The sequence below is a fragment of the Rhipicephalus microplus genome, chromosome 2, assembly GCF_043290135.1.
Source record: "Rhipicephalus microplus isolate Deutch F79 chromosome 2, USDA_Rmic, whole genome shotgun sequence".
Lineage (NCBI taxonomy): Eukaryota > Metazoa > Arthropoda > Arachnida > Ixodida > Ixodidae > Rhipicephalus > Rhipicephalus microplus.
In genome coordinates this window covers 1,125,953-1,143,358 of record NC_134701.1, presented here as the reverse complement: position 1 = coordinate 1,143,358, position 17,406 = coordinate 1,125,953, and positions in this window count along the sequence as shown.

Here is a 17,406-nt window from a genome sequence, read left to right as displayed (position 1 = left end):
TACGTTAGGTTAGGTTAGGTTAGGTTAGGTTAGGTTACGTTAGGTTATGTTAGGTTAGGTTAGGTTAGGTTACGTTAGGTTAGGTCAGGAAAGGTTAGGTTACGTTAGAATAGGTTAGGTTAGGTTAGGTTACGTTAGGTTAGGTTAAGTTAGGTTAGGTTTGGTTAGGTTAGCTTAGGTTAGGGTAGGTTGGGTTGGGTTGGGTTGGGTTAGGTTAGGTTAGGTTAGGTTAGGTTGGGTTAGGTTAGTTTAGGTTAGGTTAGGTTAGGTTAGGTTGGGTTGGGTTGGGTTAGGTTAGGTTAGGTTAGGTTAGGTTAGGTAAGGTTAGGTTAGGTTAGGTTAGGTTACGTTAGGTTAAGGTATGAACCGTCGTAAAACCGCATTAAACAATGTCACTTAGTGAGATGCAGTGTTTTTCACCTTTACAAGTTGGGAACTGTGATATCTAATGTGAAAGCGCTTGAAACCGTCGTATTGTTGTAGAAAGCAATGTAAAGTAGCGAGTAAAACGTTTTCTAACGATAGAAGTGCGAAGGTTATGTTAGGTTGAGTTATGTTGGTTTAAGCTAGGTAGCGTCGTGAAACTACCAAAAACAACGTCATCTAACGAGATAGTGTTGTTTTATTGCGAGTACGAAACTGCGATAGGTGAAATGTTGTGAAAGCACACGAAACGGCATGAACAAGCCAAATACTGCGTGTTGTACCGTTACAAGTGCGAAACTGCTATGTTGTGATATTCTCGTTAAAGCGCATGCAAGCATCGTGAAACCTTAAAGAACGATGTCATTTAGCGAGATACAGCGTTCTGTACTGCAATAAGTTGGTGAAAAACTGTGAGGTTATGCAAATATCGTAATTGTGAACGAAACAGTGTAATAGAGCGTTTTTCCATACAAGTACGAATGTTAGGTTAGGTTAAGATATGAACCGTCGTAAAACCGCATTAAACAATGTCACTTAGTGAGATGCAGTGTTTTTCACTATTACAAGTCGGGTACTGCGATATCTAATGTGAAAGCGCTTGCAAACGTCGTTAGGTTAGGTTAGGTTAGGTTAGGTTACGTTACGTTAGGTTAGGTTTGGTTAGGTTATGTTAGGTTAGGTTGGGTTAGGTTAGGTTAGGTTACGTTAGGTTAAGGTATGAACCGTTGTAAAACCGCAATAAACAATGTCACTTAGTGAGATGCAGTGTTTTTCACCTTTACAAGTTGGGAACTGCGATATTTAATGTGAAAGCGCTTGAAACCGTCGTAATGTTGTAGAAAGCAATGTAAAGTAGCGAGTAAAACGTTTTCTAACGATAGAAGTGCGAAGGTTATGTTAGGTTGAGTTATGTTAGTTTAAGCTAGGTAGCGTCGTGAAACCACCAAAAACGACGTCATCTAACGAGATAGTGTTGTTTTATTGCGAGTACGAAACTGCGATAGGTAAAATGTGAAAGCACACAAAACGGCATGAACAAGCCAAATACTGCGTGTTGTACCGTTACAAGTGCGAAACTGCTATGTTTTGACATTCTCGGTAAAGCGCATGCAAGTATCGTGAAACCTTAAAGAACGATGTCATTTAGCGAGATACAGCGTTCTGTACTGTAATAAGTTGGTGAGAAACTGTGAGGTCAAGCAAATATCGTAATTGTGAACGAAACAGTGTAATTGAGCGTCTTTAGATACAAGTGCGAATGTTAGGTTAGGTTGACATATCAACCGTCGTAAAACCGCATTAAACAATGTCACTTAGTGAGATGTAGTGTTTTTCAACATTACAAGTCGGGAACTACGATATCTAATGTGAAAGCGCATGAAACCGTCGTAATCTTGTAGAAAACATTGTAAAGTTGCGAGCAAAACGTTTTCTAACGATAGAAGTGCGAAGGTTAGGTTAGGTTAGGTTAGTTTAAGCTAGGTAGCGTCGTGAAACTACCAAAAACGACGTCATCTAACGAGATAGTGTTGTTTTATAGCGAGTATTAAACTGCGATAGGTGAAATGTTGTGAAAGCACACAAAACGGCATGAACAAGCCAAATACTGCGTGTTCTACCGTTACAAGTGCGAAACTGCTATATTGTGATATTCTCGTTAAAGCGCATGCAAGCATCGTGAAACCTTAAAGAACAATGTCATTTAGCGAGATACAACGTTCTGTACTGCAATAAGTTGGTGAAAAACTGTGAGGTTATACAAATATGGTAATTGTGAACAAAACAGTGTAATAGAGCGGTTTTAGATACAAGTGCGAATGTTAGGTTAGGTTAAGATATGAACCGTCGTAAAACCGCATTAAACAATGTCAATTAGTGAGATGCAGTGTTTTTCACCATTAAAAGTCGGGAACTGCGATATCTAATGTGAAAGCGCTTGCAACCGTCGTTAGGTTAGGTTAGGTTAGGTTAGGTTAGGTTTTGTTAGGTTAGGTTAGGTTAGGTTAGGTTAGATTAGGTTAGGTTGGGTTGAGTTGGGTTAGGTTAGGTTAGGTTAGGTTGGGTTAGGTTAGGTTAGGTTAGGTTACGTTAGGTTAGGTTAGGTTACGTTAGGTTAGGTTAGGTTAGGTTACGTTAGGTTAGGTTAGGTTAGGTAAGGATAATTTGGTTAGGTTAGGTAAGGTTAGGTTAGGTTAGGTTAGGTTGGGTTGGGTGTTGTTGGTTTGGGTTGGGTTGGGTTAGGTTGGGTTAGGTTAGGTTAGGTTACGTTAGGTTAGGTTAGGTTAGGTTAGGTTAGGTTACGTTAGGTTATGTTAGGTTAGGTTAGGTTAGGTTACGTTAGGTTAGGTCAGGAAAGGTTAGGTTACGTTAGAATAGGTTAGGTTAGGTTAGGTTACGTTAGGTTAGGTTAAGTTAGGTTAGGTTTGGTTAGGTTAGCTTAGGTTAGGGTAGGTTGGGTTGGGTTGGGTTGGGTTAGGTTAGGTTAGGTTAGGTTAGGTTGGGTTAGGTTAGTTTAGGTTAGGTTAGGTTAGGTTAGGTTGGGTTGGGTTGGGTTAGGTTAGGTTAGGTTAGGTTAGGTTAGGTAAGGTTAGGTTAGGTTAGGTTAGGTTACGTTAGGTTAAGGTATGAACCGTCGTAAAACCGCATTAAACAATGTCACTTAGTGAGATGCAGTGTTTTTCACCTTTACAAGTTGGGAACTGTGATATCTAATGTGAAAGCGCTTGAAACCGTCGTATTGTTGTAGAAAGCAATGTAAAGTAGCGAGTAAAACGTTTTCTAACGATAGAAGTGCGAAGGTTATGTTAGGTTGAGTTATGTTGGTTTAAGCTAGGTAGCGTCGTGAAACTACCAAAAACAACGTCATCTAACGAGATAGTGTTGTTTTATTGCGAGTACGAAACTGCGATAGGTGAAATGTTGTGAAAGCACACGAAACGGCATGAACAAGCCAAATACTGCGTGTTGTACCGTTACAAGTGCGAAACTGCTATGTTGTGATATTCTCGTTAAAGCGCATGCAAGCATCGTGAAACCTTAAAGAACGATGTCATTTAGCGAGATACAGCGTTCTGTACTGCAATAAGTTGGTGAAAAACTGTGAGGTTATGCAAATATCGTAATTGTGAACGAAACAGTGTAATAGAGCGTTTTTCCATACAAGTACGAATGTTAGGTTAGGTTAAGATATGAACCGTCGTAAAACCGCATTAAACAATGTCACTTAGTGAGATGCAGTGTTTTTCACTATTACAAGTCGGGTACTGCGATATCTAATGTGAAAGCGCTTGCAAACGTCGTTAGGTTAGGTTAGGTTAGGTTAGGTTACGTTACGTTAGGTTAGGTTTGGTTAGGTTATGTTAGGTTAGGTTGGGTTAGGTTAGGTTAGGTTACGTTAGGTTAAGGTATGAACCGTTGTAAAACCGCAATAAACAATGTCACTTAGTGAGATGCAGTGTTTTTCACCTTTACAAGTTGGGAACTGCGATATTTAATGTGAAAGCGCTTGAAACCGTCGTAATGTTGTAGAAAGCAATGTAAAGTAGCGAGTAAAACGTTTTCTAACGATAGAAGTGCGAAGGTTATGTTAGGTTGAGTTATGTTAGTTTAAGCTAGGTAGCGTCGTGAAACCACCAAAAACGACGTCATCTAACGAGATAGTGTTGTTTTATTGCGAGTACGAAACTGCGATAGGTAAAATGTGAAAGCACACAAAACGGCATGAACAAGCCAAATACTGCGTGTTGTACCGTTACAAGTGCGAAACTGCTATGTTTTGACATTCTCGGTAAAGCGCATGCAAGTATCGTGAAACCTTAAAGAACGATGTCATTTAGCGAGATACAGCGTTCTGTACTGTAATAAGTTGGTGAGAAACTGTGAGGTCAAGCAAATATCGTAATTGTGAACGAAACAGTGTAATTGAGCGTCTTTAGATACAAGTGCGAATGTTAGGTTAGGTTGACATATCAACCGTCGTAAAACCGCATTAAACAATGTCACTTAGTGAGATGTAGTGTTTTTGAACATTACAAGTCGGGAACTACGATATCTAATGTGAAAGCGCATGAAACCGTCGTAATCTTGTAGAAAACATTGTAAAGTTGCGAGTTAAACGTTTTCTAACGATAGAAGTGCGAAGGTTAGGTTAGGTTAGGTTAGTTTAAGCTAGGTAGCGTCGTGAAACTACCAAAAACGACGTCATCTAACGAGATAGTGTTGTTTTATAGCGAGTATTAAACTGCGATAGGTGAAATGTTGTGAAAGCACACAAAACGGCATGAACAAGCCAAATACTGCGTGTTGTACCGTTACAAGTGCGAAACTGCTATATTGTGATATTCTCGTTAAAGCGCATGCAAGCATCGTGAAACCTTAAAGAACAATGTCATTTAGCGAGATACAGCGTTCTGTACTGTAATAAGTTGGTGAGAAACTGTGAGGTCAAGCAAATATCGTAATTGTGAACGAAACAGTGTAATTGAGCGGTTTTAGATACAAGTGCGAATGTTAGGTTAGGTTAAGATATGAACCGTCGTAAAACCGCATTAAACAATGTCAATTAGTGAGATGCAGTGTTTTTCACCATTAAAAGTCGGGAACTGCGATATCTAATGTGAAAGCGCTTGCAACCGTCGTTAGGTTAGGTTAGGTTAGGTTAGGTTAGGTTTTGTTAGGTTAGGTTAGGTTAGGTTAGATTAGGTTAGGTTGGGTTGAGTTGGGTTAGGTTAGGTTAGGTTAGGTTGGGTTAGGTTAGGTTAGGTTAGGTTACGTTAGGTTAGGTTAGGTTACGTTAGGTTAGGTTAGGTTAGGTTACGTTAGGTTAGGTTAGGTTAGGTAAGGATAATTTGGTTAGGTTAGGTAAGGTTAGGTTAGGTTAGGTTAGGTTGGGTTGGGTGTTGTTGGTTTGGGTTGGGTTGGGTTGGGTTAGGTTGGGTTAGGTTAGGTTAGGTTACGTTAGGTTAGGTTAGGTTAGGTTAGGTTAGGTTAGGTTACGTTAGGTTATGTTAGGTTAGGTTAGGTTAGGTTACGTTAGGTTAGGTCAGGAAAGGTTAGGTTACGTTAGAATAGGTTAGGTTAGGTTAGGTTACGTTAGGTTAGGTTAAGTTAGGTTAGGTTTGGTTAGGTTAGCTTAGGTTAGGGTAGGTTGGGTTGGGTTGGGTTAGGTTAGGTTAGGTTAGGTTAGGTTGGGTTAGGTTAGTTTAGGTTAGGTTAGGTTAGGTTAGGTTGGGTTGGGTTGGGTTAGGTTAGGTTAGGTTAGGTTAGGTTAGGTAAGGTTAGGTTAGGTTAGGTTAGGTTACGTTAGGTTAAGGTATGAACTGTCGTAAAACCGCATTAAACAATGTCACTTAGTGAGATGCAGTGTTTTTCACCTTTACAAGTTGGGAACTGTGATATCTAATGTGAAAGCGCTTGAAACCGTCGTATTGTTGTAGAAAGCAATGTAAAGTAGCGAGTAAAACGTTTTCTAACGATAGAAGTGCGAAGGTTATGTTAGGTTGAGTTATGTTGGTTTAAGCTAGGTAGCGTCGTGAAACTACCAAAAACAACGTCATCTAACGAGATAGTGTTGTTTTATTGCGAGTACGAAACTGCGATAGGTGAAATGTTGTGAAAGCACACGAAACGGCATGAACAAGCCAAATACTGCGTGTTGTACCGTTACAAGTGCGAAACTGCTATGTTGTGATATTCTCGTTAAAGCGCATGCAAGCATCGTGAAACCTTAAAGAACGATGTCATTTAGCGAGATACAGCGTTCTGTACTGCAATAGTTGGTGAAAAACTGTGAGGTTATGCAAATATCGTAATTGTGAACAAAACAGTGTAATAGAGCGGTTTTAGATACAAGTGCGAATGTTAGGTTAGGTTAAGATATGAACCGTCGTAAAACCGCATTAAACAATGTCAATTAGTGAGATGCAGTGTTTTTCACCATTAAAAGTCGGGAACTGCGATATCTATTGTGAAAGCGCTTGCAACCGTCGTTAGGTTAGGTTAGGTTAGGTTAGGTTAGGTTAGGTTTTGTTAGGTTAGGTTAGGTTAGGTTAGGTTAGATTAGGTTAGGTTGGGTTGAGTTGGGTTAGGTTAGGTTAGGTTAGGTTGGGTTAGGTTAGGTTAGGTTAGGTTAGGTTAGGTTAGGTTAGATTAGGTTAGGTTGGGTTGAGTTGGGTTAGGTTAGGTTAGGTTAGGTTGGGTTAGGTTAGGTTAGGTTAGGTTACGTTAGGTTAGGTTAGGTTAGGTTAGGTTACGTTAGGTTAGGTTAGGTTAGGTAAGGATAATTTGGTTAGGTTAGGTAAGGTTAGGTTAGGTTAGGTTAGGTTGGGTTGGGTGTTGTTGGTTTGGGTTGGGTTGGGTTGGGTTAGGTTGGGTTAGGTTAGGTTAGGTTACGTTAGGTTAGGTTAGGTTAGGTTACGTTAGGTTATGTTAGGTTAGGTCAGGTTAGGTTACGTTAGGTTAGGTTAGGTCAGGAAAGGTTAGGTTACGTTAGAATAGGTTAGGTTAAGTTAGGTTACGTTAGGTTAGGTTAAGTTAGGTTAGGTTTGGTTAGGTTAGCTTAGGTTAGGTTAGGTTGGGTTGGGTTGGGTTGGGTTAGGTTAGGTTATGTTAGGTTAGGTTGGGTTAGGTTAGTTTAGTTAGGTTAGGTTAGGTTAGGTGGGGTTGGGTTGGGTTAGGTTAGGTTAGGTTAGGTTAGGTAAGGTTAGGTTAGGTTAGGTTAGGTTACGTTAGGTTAAAGTATGAACCGTCGTAAAACCGCATTAAACAATGTCACTTATTGAGATGCAGTGTTTTTCACCTTTACAAGTTGGGAACTGTGATATCTAATGTGAAAGCGCTTGAAACCGTCGTATTGTTGTAGAAAGCAATGTAAAGTAGCGAGTAAAACGTTTTCTAACGATAGAAGTGCGAAGGTTATGTTAGGTTGAGTTATGTTAGTTTAAGCTAGGTAGCGTCGTGAAACTACCAAAAACAACGTCATCTAACGAGATAGTGTTGTTTTATTGCGAGTACGAAACTGCGATAGGTGAAATGTTGTGAAAGCACACGAAACGGCATGAACAAGCCAAATACTGCGTGTTGTACCGTTACAAGTGCGAAACTGCTATGTTGTGATATTCTCGTTAAAGCGCATGCAAGCATCGTGAAACCTTAAAGAACGATGTCATTTAGCGAGATACAGCGTTCTGTACTGCAATAAGTTGGTGAAAAACTGTGAGGTTATGCAAATATCCTAATTGTGAACGAAACAGTGTAATAGAGCGTTTTTTAATACAAGTGCGAATGTTAGGTTAAGATATGAACCGTCGTAAAACCGCATTAAACAATGTCACTTGATGAGATGCAGTGTTTTTCAACATTACAAGTCGGGAACTACGATATCTAATGTGAAAGCGCATGAAACCTTCGTAATCTTGTAGAAAACATTGTAAAGTTGCGAGTAAAACGTTTTCTAACGATAGAAGTGCGAAGGTTAGGTTAGGTTAGGTTAGTTTAAGCTAGGTAGCGTCGTGAAACTACCAAAAACGACGTCATCTAACGAGATAGTGTTGTTTTATAGCGAGTATTAAACTGCGATAGGTGAAATGTTGTGAAAGCACACAAAACGGCATGAACAAGCCAAATACTGCGTGTTCTACCGTTACAAGTGCGAAACTGCTATATTGTGATATTCTCGTTAAAGCGCATGCAAGCATCGTGAAACCTTAAAGAACAATGTCATTTAGCGAGATACAACGTTCTGTACTGCAATAAGTTGGTGAAAAACTGTGAGGTTATGCAAATATGGTAATTGTGAACAAAACAGTGTAATAGAGCGGTTTTAGATACAAGTGCGAATTTTAGGTTAGGTTAAGATATGAACCGTCGTAAAACCGCATTAAACAATGTCAATTAGTGAGATGCAGTGTTTTTCACCATTAAAAGTCGGGAACTGCGATATCTAATGTGAAAGCGCTTGCAAACGTCGTTAGGTTAGGTTAGGTTAGGTTAGGTTAGGTTACGTTAGGTTAGGTTTGGTTAGGTTAGGTTAGGTTAGGTTAGGTTATGTCAGGTTAGGTTAGGTTAGGTTAGGTTAAGATACGAACCGCGCTAAAACCGCATTAAACAATGTCAGTGAGATGCAGTGTTTTTCACCTTTACAAGTTGGGAACTGCGATATCTAATGTGAAAGCGCTTGAAACCGTCGTAATGTTGTAGAAAGCAATGTAAAGTAGCGAGTAAAACGTTTTCTAACGATAGAAGTGCGAAGGTTATGTTAGGTTGAGTTATGTTAGTTTAAGCTAGGTAGCGTCGTGAAACCACCAAAAACGACGTCATCTAACGAGATAGTGTTGTTTATTGCGAGTACGAAACTGCGATAGGTAAAGTGTTGTGAAAGCACACAAAACGGCATGAACAAGCCAAATACTGCGTGTTGTACCGTTACAAGTGCGAAACTGCTATGTTGTGACATTCTCGGTAAAGCGCATGCAAGTATCGTGAAACCTTAAAGAACGATGTCATTTAGCGAGATACAGCGTTCTGTACTGTAATAAGTTGGTGAGAAACTGTGAGGTCAAGCAAATATCGTAATTGTGAACGAAACAGTGTAATTGAGCGTCTTTAGATACAAGTGCGAATGTTAGGTTAGGTTGACATATCAACCGTCGTAAAACCGCATTAAACAATGTCACTTAGTGAGATGTAGTGTTTTTCAACATTACAAGTCGGGAACTACGATATCTAATGTGAAAGCGCATGAAACCGTCGTAATCTTGTAGAAAACATTGTAAAGTTGCGAGTAAAACGTTTTCTAACGATAGAAGTGCGAAGGTTAGGTTAGGTTAGGTTAGTTTAAGCTAGGTAGCGTCGTGAAACTACCAAAAACGACGTCATCTAACTAGATAGTGTTGTTTAATAGCGAGTATTAAACTGCGATAGGTGAAATGTTGTGAAAGCACACAAAACGGCATGAACAAGCCAAATACTGCGTGTTCTACCGTTACAAGTGCGAAACTGCTATATTGTGATATTCTCGTTAAAGCGCATGCAAGCATCGTGAAACCTTAAAGAACAATGTCATTTAGCGAGATACAACGTTCTGTACTGCAATAAGTTGGTGAAAAACTGTGAGGTTATGCAAATATGGTAATTGTGAACAAAACAGTGTAATAGAGCGGTTTTAGATACAAGTGCGAATGTTAGGTTAGGTTAAGATATGAACCGTCGTAAAACCGCATTAAACAATGTCAATTAGTGAGATGCAGTGTTTTTCACCATTAAAAGTCGGGAACTGCGATATCTAATGTGAAAGCGCTTGCAACCGTCGTTAGGTTAGGTTAGGTTAGGTTAGGTTAGGTTTTGTTAGGTTAGGTTAGGTTAGGTTAGGTTAGATTAGGTTAGGTTGGGTTGAGTTGGGTTAGGTTAGGTTAGGTTAGGTTGGGTTAGGTTAGGTTAGGTTAGGTTACGTTAGGTTAGGTTAGGTTACGTTAGGTTAGGTTAGGTTAGGTTAGGTTACGTTAGGTTAGGTTAGGTTAGGTAAGGATAATTTGGTTAGGTTAGGTAAGGTTAGGTTAGGTTAGGTTAGGTTGGGTTGGGTGTTGTTGGTTTGGGTTGGGTTGGGTTGGGTTAGGTTGGGTTAGGTTAGGTTAGATTACGTTAGGTTAGGTTAGGTTACGTTACGTTAGGTTATGTTAGGTTAGGTTAGGTTAGGTTACGTTAGGTTAGGTCAGGAAAGGTTAGGTTACGTTAGAATAGGTTAGGTTAGGTTACGTTAGGTTAGGTTAAGTTAGGTTAGGTTTGGTTAGGTTAGCTTAGGTTAGGGTAGGTTGGGTTGGGTTGGGTTAGGTTAGGTTAGGTTAGGTTGGGTTAGGTTAGTTTAGGTTAGGTTAGGTTAGGTTAGGTTGGGTTGGGTTGGGTTAGGTTAGGTTAGGTTAGGTTAGGTTAGGTTAGGTAAGGTTAGGTGAGGTTAGGTTAGGTTACGTTAGGTTAAGGTATGAACCGTCGTAAAACCGCATTAAACAATGTCACTTAGTGAGATGCAGTGTTTTTCACCTTTACAAGTTGGGAACTGTGATATCTAATGTGAAAGCGCTTGAAACCGTCGTATTGTTGTAGAAAGCAATGTAAAGTAGCGAGTAAAACTTTTTCTAACGATAGAAGTGCGAAGGTTATGTTAGGTTGAGTTATGTTAGTTTAAGCTAGGTAGCGTCGTGAAACTACCAAAAACAACGTCATCTAACGAGATAGTGTTGTTTTATTGCGAGTACGAAACTGCGATAGGTGAAATGTTGTGAAAGCACACGAAACGGCATGAACAAGCCAAATACTGCGTGTTGTACCGTTACAAGTGCGAAACTGCTATGTTGTGATATTCTCGTTAAAGCGCATGCAAGCATCGTGAAACCTTAAAGAACGATGTCATTTAGCGAGATACAGCGTTCTGTACTGCAATAAGTTGGTGAAAAACTGTGAGGTTATGCAAATATCGTAATTGTGAACGAAACAGTGTAATAGAGCGTTTTTCCATACAAGTACGAATGTTAGGTTAGGTTAAGATATGAACCGTCGTAAAACCGCATTAAACAATGTCACTTAGTGAGATGCAGTGTTTTTCACTATTACAAGTCGGGAACTGCGATATCTAATGTGAAAGCGCTTGCAAACGTCGTTAGGTTAGGTTAGGTTAGGTTAGGTTAGGTTACGTTAGATTAGGTTTGGTTAGGTTAGGTTAGGTTAGGTTATGTCAGGTTAGGTTAGGTTAGGTTAGGTTAAGATACGAACCGCGCTAAAACCGCATTAAACAATGTCACTTAGTGAGATGCAGTGTTTTTCACCTTTACAAGTTGGGAACTGCGATATCTAATGTGAAAGCGCTTGAAACCGTCGTAATGTTGTAGAAAGCAATGTAAAGTAGCGAGTAAAACGTTTTCTAACGATAGAAGTGCGAAGGTTATGTTAGGTTATGTTAGTTTAAGCTAGGTAGCGTCGTGAAACCACCAAAAACGACGTCATCTAACGAGATAGTGTTGTTTATTGCGAGTACGAAACTGCGATAGGTAAAATGTGAAAGCACACAAAACGGCATGAACAAGCCAAATACTGCGTGTTGTACCGTTACAAGTGCGAAACTGCTATGTTTTGACATTCTCGGTAAAGCGCATGCAAGTATCGTGAAACCTTAAAGAACGATGTCATTTAGCGAGATACAGCGTTCTGTACTGTAATAAGTTGGTGAGAAACTGTGAGGTCAAGCAAATATCGTAATTGTGAACGAAACAGTGTAATTGAGCGTCTTTAGATACAAGTGCGAATGTTAGGTTAGGTTGACATATCAACCGTCTTAAAACCGCATTAAACAATGTCACTTAGTGAGATGTAGTGTTTTTCAACATTACAAGTCGGGAACTACGATATCTAATGTGAAAGCGCATGAAACCGTCGTAATCTTGTAGAAAACATTGTAAAGTTGCGAGTAAAACGTTTTCTAACGATAGAAGTGCGAAGGTTAGGTTAGGTTAGGTTAGTTTAAGCTAGGTAGCGTCGTGAAACTACCAAAAACGACGTCATCTAACGAGATAGTGTTGTTTTATAGCGAGTATTAACCTGCGATAGGTGAAATGTTGTGAAAGCACACAAAACGGCATGAACAAGCCAAATACTGCGTGTTCTACCGTTACAAGTGCGAAACTGCTATACTGTGATATTCTCGTTAAAGCGCATGCAAGCATCGTGAAACCTTAAAGAACAATGTCATTTAGCGAGATACAACGTTCTGTACTGCAGTAAGTTGGTGAAAAACTGTGAGGTTATGCAAATATGGTAATTGTGAACAAAACAGTGTAATAGAGCGGTTTTAGATACAAGTGCGAATGTTAGGTTAGGTTAAGATATGACCCGTCGTAAAACCGCATTAAACAATGTCACTTAGTGAGATGCAGTGTTTTTCACCATTACAAGTCGGGAACTGCGATATCTAATGTGAAAGCGCTTGCAAACGTCGTTAGGTTAGGTTAGGTTAGGTTAAGTTAGGTTAGGTTTTGTTAGGTTAGGTTAGGTTAGGTTAGATTAGGTTAGGTTGGGTTGAGTTGGGTTAGGTGAGGTTAGGTTAGGTTAGGTTGGGTTAGGTTAGGTTAGGTTAGGTTAGGTTACGTTAGGTTAGCTTAGGTTAGGTTACGTTAGGTTAGGTTAGGTTAGGTAAGGATAATTTGGTTAGGTTAGGTAAGGTTAGGTTAGGTTAGGTTAGGTTGGGTTGGGTGTTGTTGGTTTGGGTTGGGTTGGGTTGGGTTAGGTTGGGTTAGGTTAGGTTAGGTTACGTTAGGTTAGGTTAGGTTAGGTTACGTTAGGTTATGTTAGGTTAGGTCAGGTTAGGTTACGTTAGGTTAGGTTAGGTCAGGAAAGGTTAGGTTACGTTAGAATAATTTAGGTTAGGTTACGTTAGGTTAGGTTAAGTTAGGTTAGGTTTGGTTAGGTTAGCTTAGGTTAGGTTAGGTTGGGTTGGGTTGGGTTGGGTTAGGTTAGGTTATGTTAGGTTAGGTTGGGTTAGGTTAGTTTAGGTTAGGTTAGGTTAGGTTAGGTTGGGTTGGGTTGGGTTAGGTTAGGTTAGGTTAGGTTAGGTAAGGTTAGGTTAGGTTAGGTTAGGTTACGTTAGGTTAAGGTATGAACCGTCGTAAAACCGCATTAAACAATGTCACTTAGTGAGATGCAGTGTTTTTCACCTTTACAAGTTGGGAACTGTGATATCTAATGTGAAAGCGCTTGAAACCGTCGTATTGTTGTAGAAAGCAATGTAAAGTAGCGAGTAAAACGTTTTCTAACGATAGAAGTGCGAAGGTTATGTTAGGTTGAGTTATGTTAGTTTAAGCTAGGTAGCGTCGTGAAACTACCAAAAACAACGTCATCTAAAGAGATAGTGTTGTTTTATTGCGAGTACGAAACTGCGATAGGTGAAATGTTGTGAAAGCACACGAAACGGCATGAACAAGCCAAATACTGCGTGTTGTACCGTTACAAGTGCGAAACTGCTATGTTGTGATATTCTCGTTAAAGCGCATGCAAGCATCGTGAAACCTTAAAGAACGATGTCATTTAGCGAGATACAGCGTTCTGTATTGCAATAAGTTGGTGAAAAACTGTGAGGTTATGCAAATATCCTAATTGTGAACGAAACAGTGTAATAGAGCGTTTTTTAATACAAGTGCGAATGTTAGGTTAAGATATGAACCGTCTTAAAACCGCATTAAACAATGTCACTTGATGAGATGCAGTGTTTTTCAACATTACAAGTCGGGAACTACGATATCTAATGTGAAAGCGCATGAAACCGTCGTAATCTTGTAGAAAACATTGTAAAGTTGCGAGTAAAACGTTTTCTAACGATAGAAGTGCGAAGGTTAGGTTAGGTTAGGTTAGTTTAAGCTAGGTAGCGTCGTGAAACTACCAAAAACGACGTCATCTAACGAGATAGTGTTGTTTTATAGCGAGTATTAAACTGCGATAGGTGAAATGTTGTGAAAGCACACAAAACGGCATGAACAAGCCAAATACTGCGTGTTCTACCGTTACAAGTGCGAAACTGCTATATTGTGATATTCTCGTTAAAGCGCATGCAAGCATCGTGAAACCTTAAAGAACAATGTCATTTAGCGAGATACAACGTTCTGTACTGCAATAAGTTGGTGAAAAACTGTGAGGTTATGCAAATATGGTAATTGTGAACAAAACAGTGTAATAGAGCGGTTTTAGATACAAGTGCGAATGTTAGGTTAGGTTAAGGTATGAACCGTCGTAAAACCGCATTAAACAATGTCAATTAGTGAGATGCAGTGTTTTTCACCATTAAAAGTCGGGAACTGCGATATCTAATGTGAAAGCGCTTGCAACCGTCGTTAGGTTAGGTTAGGTTAGGTTAGGTTTTGTTAGGTTAGGTTAGGTTAGGTTAGGTTAGATTAGGTTAGGTTGGGTTGAGTTGGGTTAGGTTAGGTTAGGTTAGGTTGGGTTAGGTTAGGTTAGGTTAGGTTAGGTTACGTTAGGTTAGGTTAGGTTAGGTTAGGTTACGTTAGGTTAGGTTAGGTTAGGTAAGGATAATTTGGTTAGGTTAGGTAAGGTTAGGTTAGGTTAGGTTAGGTTGGGTTGGGTGTTGTTGGTTTGGGTTGGGTTGGGTTGGGTTAGGTTGGGTTAGGTTAGGTTAGGTTACGTTAGGTTAGGTTAGGTTAGGTTAGGTTACGTTAGGTTATGTTAGGTTAGGTCAGGTTAGGTTACGTTAGGTTAGGTTAGGTCAGGAAAGGTTAGGTTACGTTAGAATAGGTTAGGTTAGGTTAGGTTAGGTTAAGTTAGGTTAGGTTTGGTTAGGTTAGCTTAGGTTAGGTTAGGTTGGGTTGGGTTGGGTTGGGTTAGGTTAGGTTATGTTAGGTTAGGTTGGGTTAGGTTAGCTTAGGTTAGGTTAGGTTAGGTTAGGTTGGGTTGGGTTGGGTTAGGTTAGGTTAGGTTAGGTTAGGTAAGGTTAGGTTAGGTTACGTTAGGTTAAGGTATGAACCGTCGTAAAACCGCATTAAACAATGTCACTTAGTGAGATGCAGTGTTTTTCACCTTTACAAGTTGGGAACTGTGATATCTGATGTGAAAGCGCTTGAAACCGTCGTAATCTTGTAGAAAACATTGTAAAGTGGTGAGTAAAACGTTTTCTAACGATAGAAGTGCGAAGGTTAGGTTAGGTTAGGTTAGTTTAAGCTAGGTAGCGTCGTGAAACTACCAAAAACGACGTCATCTAACGAGATAGTGTTGTTTTATAGCGAGTATTAAACTGCGATAGGTGAAATGTTGTGAAAGCACACAAAACGGCATGAACAAGCCAAATACTGCGTGTTCTACCGTTACAAGTGCGAAACTGCTATATTGTGATATTCTCGTTAAAGCGCATGCAAGCATCGTGAAACCTTAAAGAACAATGTCAATTAGCGAGATACAACGTTCTGTACTGCAATAAGTTGGTGAAAAACTGTGAGGTTATGCAAATATGGTAATTGTGAACAAAACAGTGTTATAGAGCGGTTTTAGATACAAGTGCGAATGTTAAGTTAGGTTAAGATATGAACCGTCGTAAAACCGCATTAAACAATGTCAATTAGTGAGATGCAGTGTTTTTCACCATTAAAAGTCGGGAACTGCGATATCTAATGTGAAAGCGCTTGCAACCGTCGTTAGGTTAGGTTAGGTTAGGTTAGGTTAGGTTTTGTTAGGTTAGGTTAGGTTAGGTTAGGTTAGATTAGGTTAGGTTGGGTTGAGTTGGGTTAGGTTAGGTTAGGTTAGGTTGGGTTAGGTTAGGTTAGGTTAGGTTACGTTAGGTTAGGTTAGGTTAGGCTAGGTTACGTTAGGTTAGGTTAGGTTAGGTAAGGATAATTTGGTTAGGTTAGGTAAGGTTAGGTTAGGTTAGGTTAGGTTGGGTTGGGTGTTGTTGGTTTGGGTTGGGTTGGGTTGGGTTAGGTTGGGTTAGGTTAGGTTAGGTTACGTTAGGTTAGGGTAGGTTAGGTTAGGTTACGTTAGGTTATGTTAGGTTAGGTCAGGTTAGGTTACGTTAGGTTAGGTTAGGTCAGGAAAGGTTAGGTTACGTTAGAATAGGTTAGGTTAGGTTAGGTTACGTTAGGTTAGGTTAAGTTAGGTTAGGTTTGGTTAGGTTAGCTTAGGTTAGGTTAGGTTGGGTTGGGTTGGGTTGGGTTAGGTTAGGTTATGTTAGGTTAGGTTGGGTTAGGTTAGTTTAGGTTAGGTTAGGTTAGGTTAGGTTGGGTTGGGTTGGGTTAGGTTAGGTTAGGTTAGGTTAGGTAAGGTTAGGTTAGGTTAGGTTAGGTTACGTTAGGTTAAGGTATGAACCGTCGTAAAACCGCATTAAACAATGTCACTTAGTGAGATGCAGTGTTTTTCACCTTTACAAGTTGGGAACTGTGATATCTAATGTGAAAGCGCTTGAAACCGTCGTATTGTTGTAGAAAGCAATGTAAAGTAGCGAGTAAAACGTTTTCTAACGATAGAAGTGCGAAGGTTATGTTAGGTTGAGTTATGTTAGTTTAAGCTAGGTAGCGTCGTGAAACTACCAAAAACAACGTCATCTAACGAGATAGTGTTGTTTTATTGCGAGTACGAAACTGCGATAGGTGAAATGTTGTGAAAGCACACGAAACGGCATGAACAAGCCAAATACTGCGTGTTGTACCGTTACAAGTGCGAAACTGCTATGTTGTGATATTCTCGTTAAAGCGCATGCAAGCATCGTGAAACCTTAAAGAACGATGTCATTTAGCGAGATACAGCGTTCTGTACTGCAATAAGTTGGTGAAAAACTGTGAGGTTATGCAAATATCCTAATTGTGAACGAAACAGTGTAATAGAGCGTTTTTTAATACAAGTGCGAATGTTAGGTTAAGATATGAACCGTCGTAAAACCGCATTAAACAATGTCACTTGATGGGATGCAGTGTTTTTCACCATTACAAGTCGGGAACTGCGATATCTAATGTGAAAGCGCTTGCAAACGTCGTTAAGGTAGGTTAGGTTAGGTTAGGTTAGGTTACGTTAGGTTAGGTTAGGTTAGGTTTGGTTAGGTTAGGTTAGGTTAGGTTAGGTTACGTTAGGTTAGGTTTGGTTAGGTTAGGTTAGGTTAGGTTGGGTTAGGTTAGGTTAGGTTAGGTTAAGATATGAACCGCGCTAAAACCGCATTAAACAATGTCACTTAGTGAGATGCAGTGTTTTTCACCTTTACAAGTTGGGAACTGCGATATCTAATGTGAAAGCGCATGAAACCGTCGTAATCTTGTAGAAAACATTGTAAAGTAGTGAGTAAAACGTTTTCTAACGATAGAAGTGCGAAGGTTAGGTTAGGTTAGGTTAGTTTAAGCTAGGTAGCGTCGTGAAACTACCAAAAACGACGTCATCTAACGAGATAGTGTTGTTTTATAGCGAGTATTAAACTGCGATAGGTGAAATGTTGTGAAAGCACACAAAACGGCATGA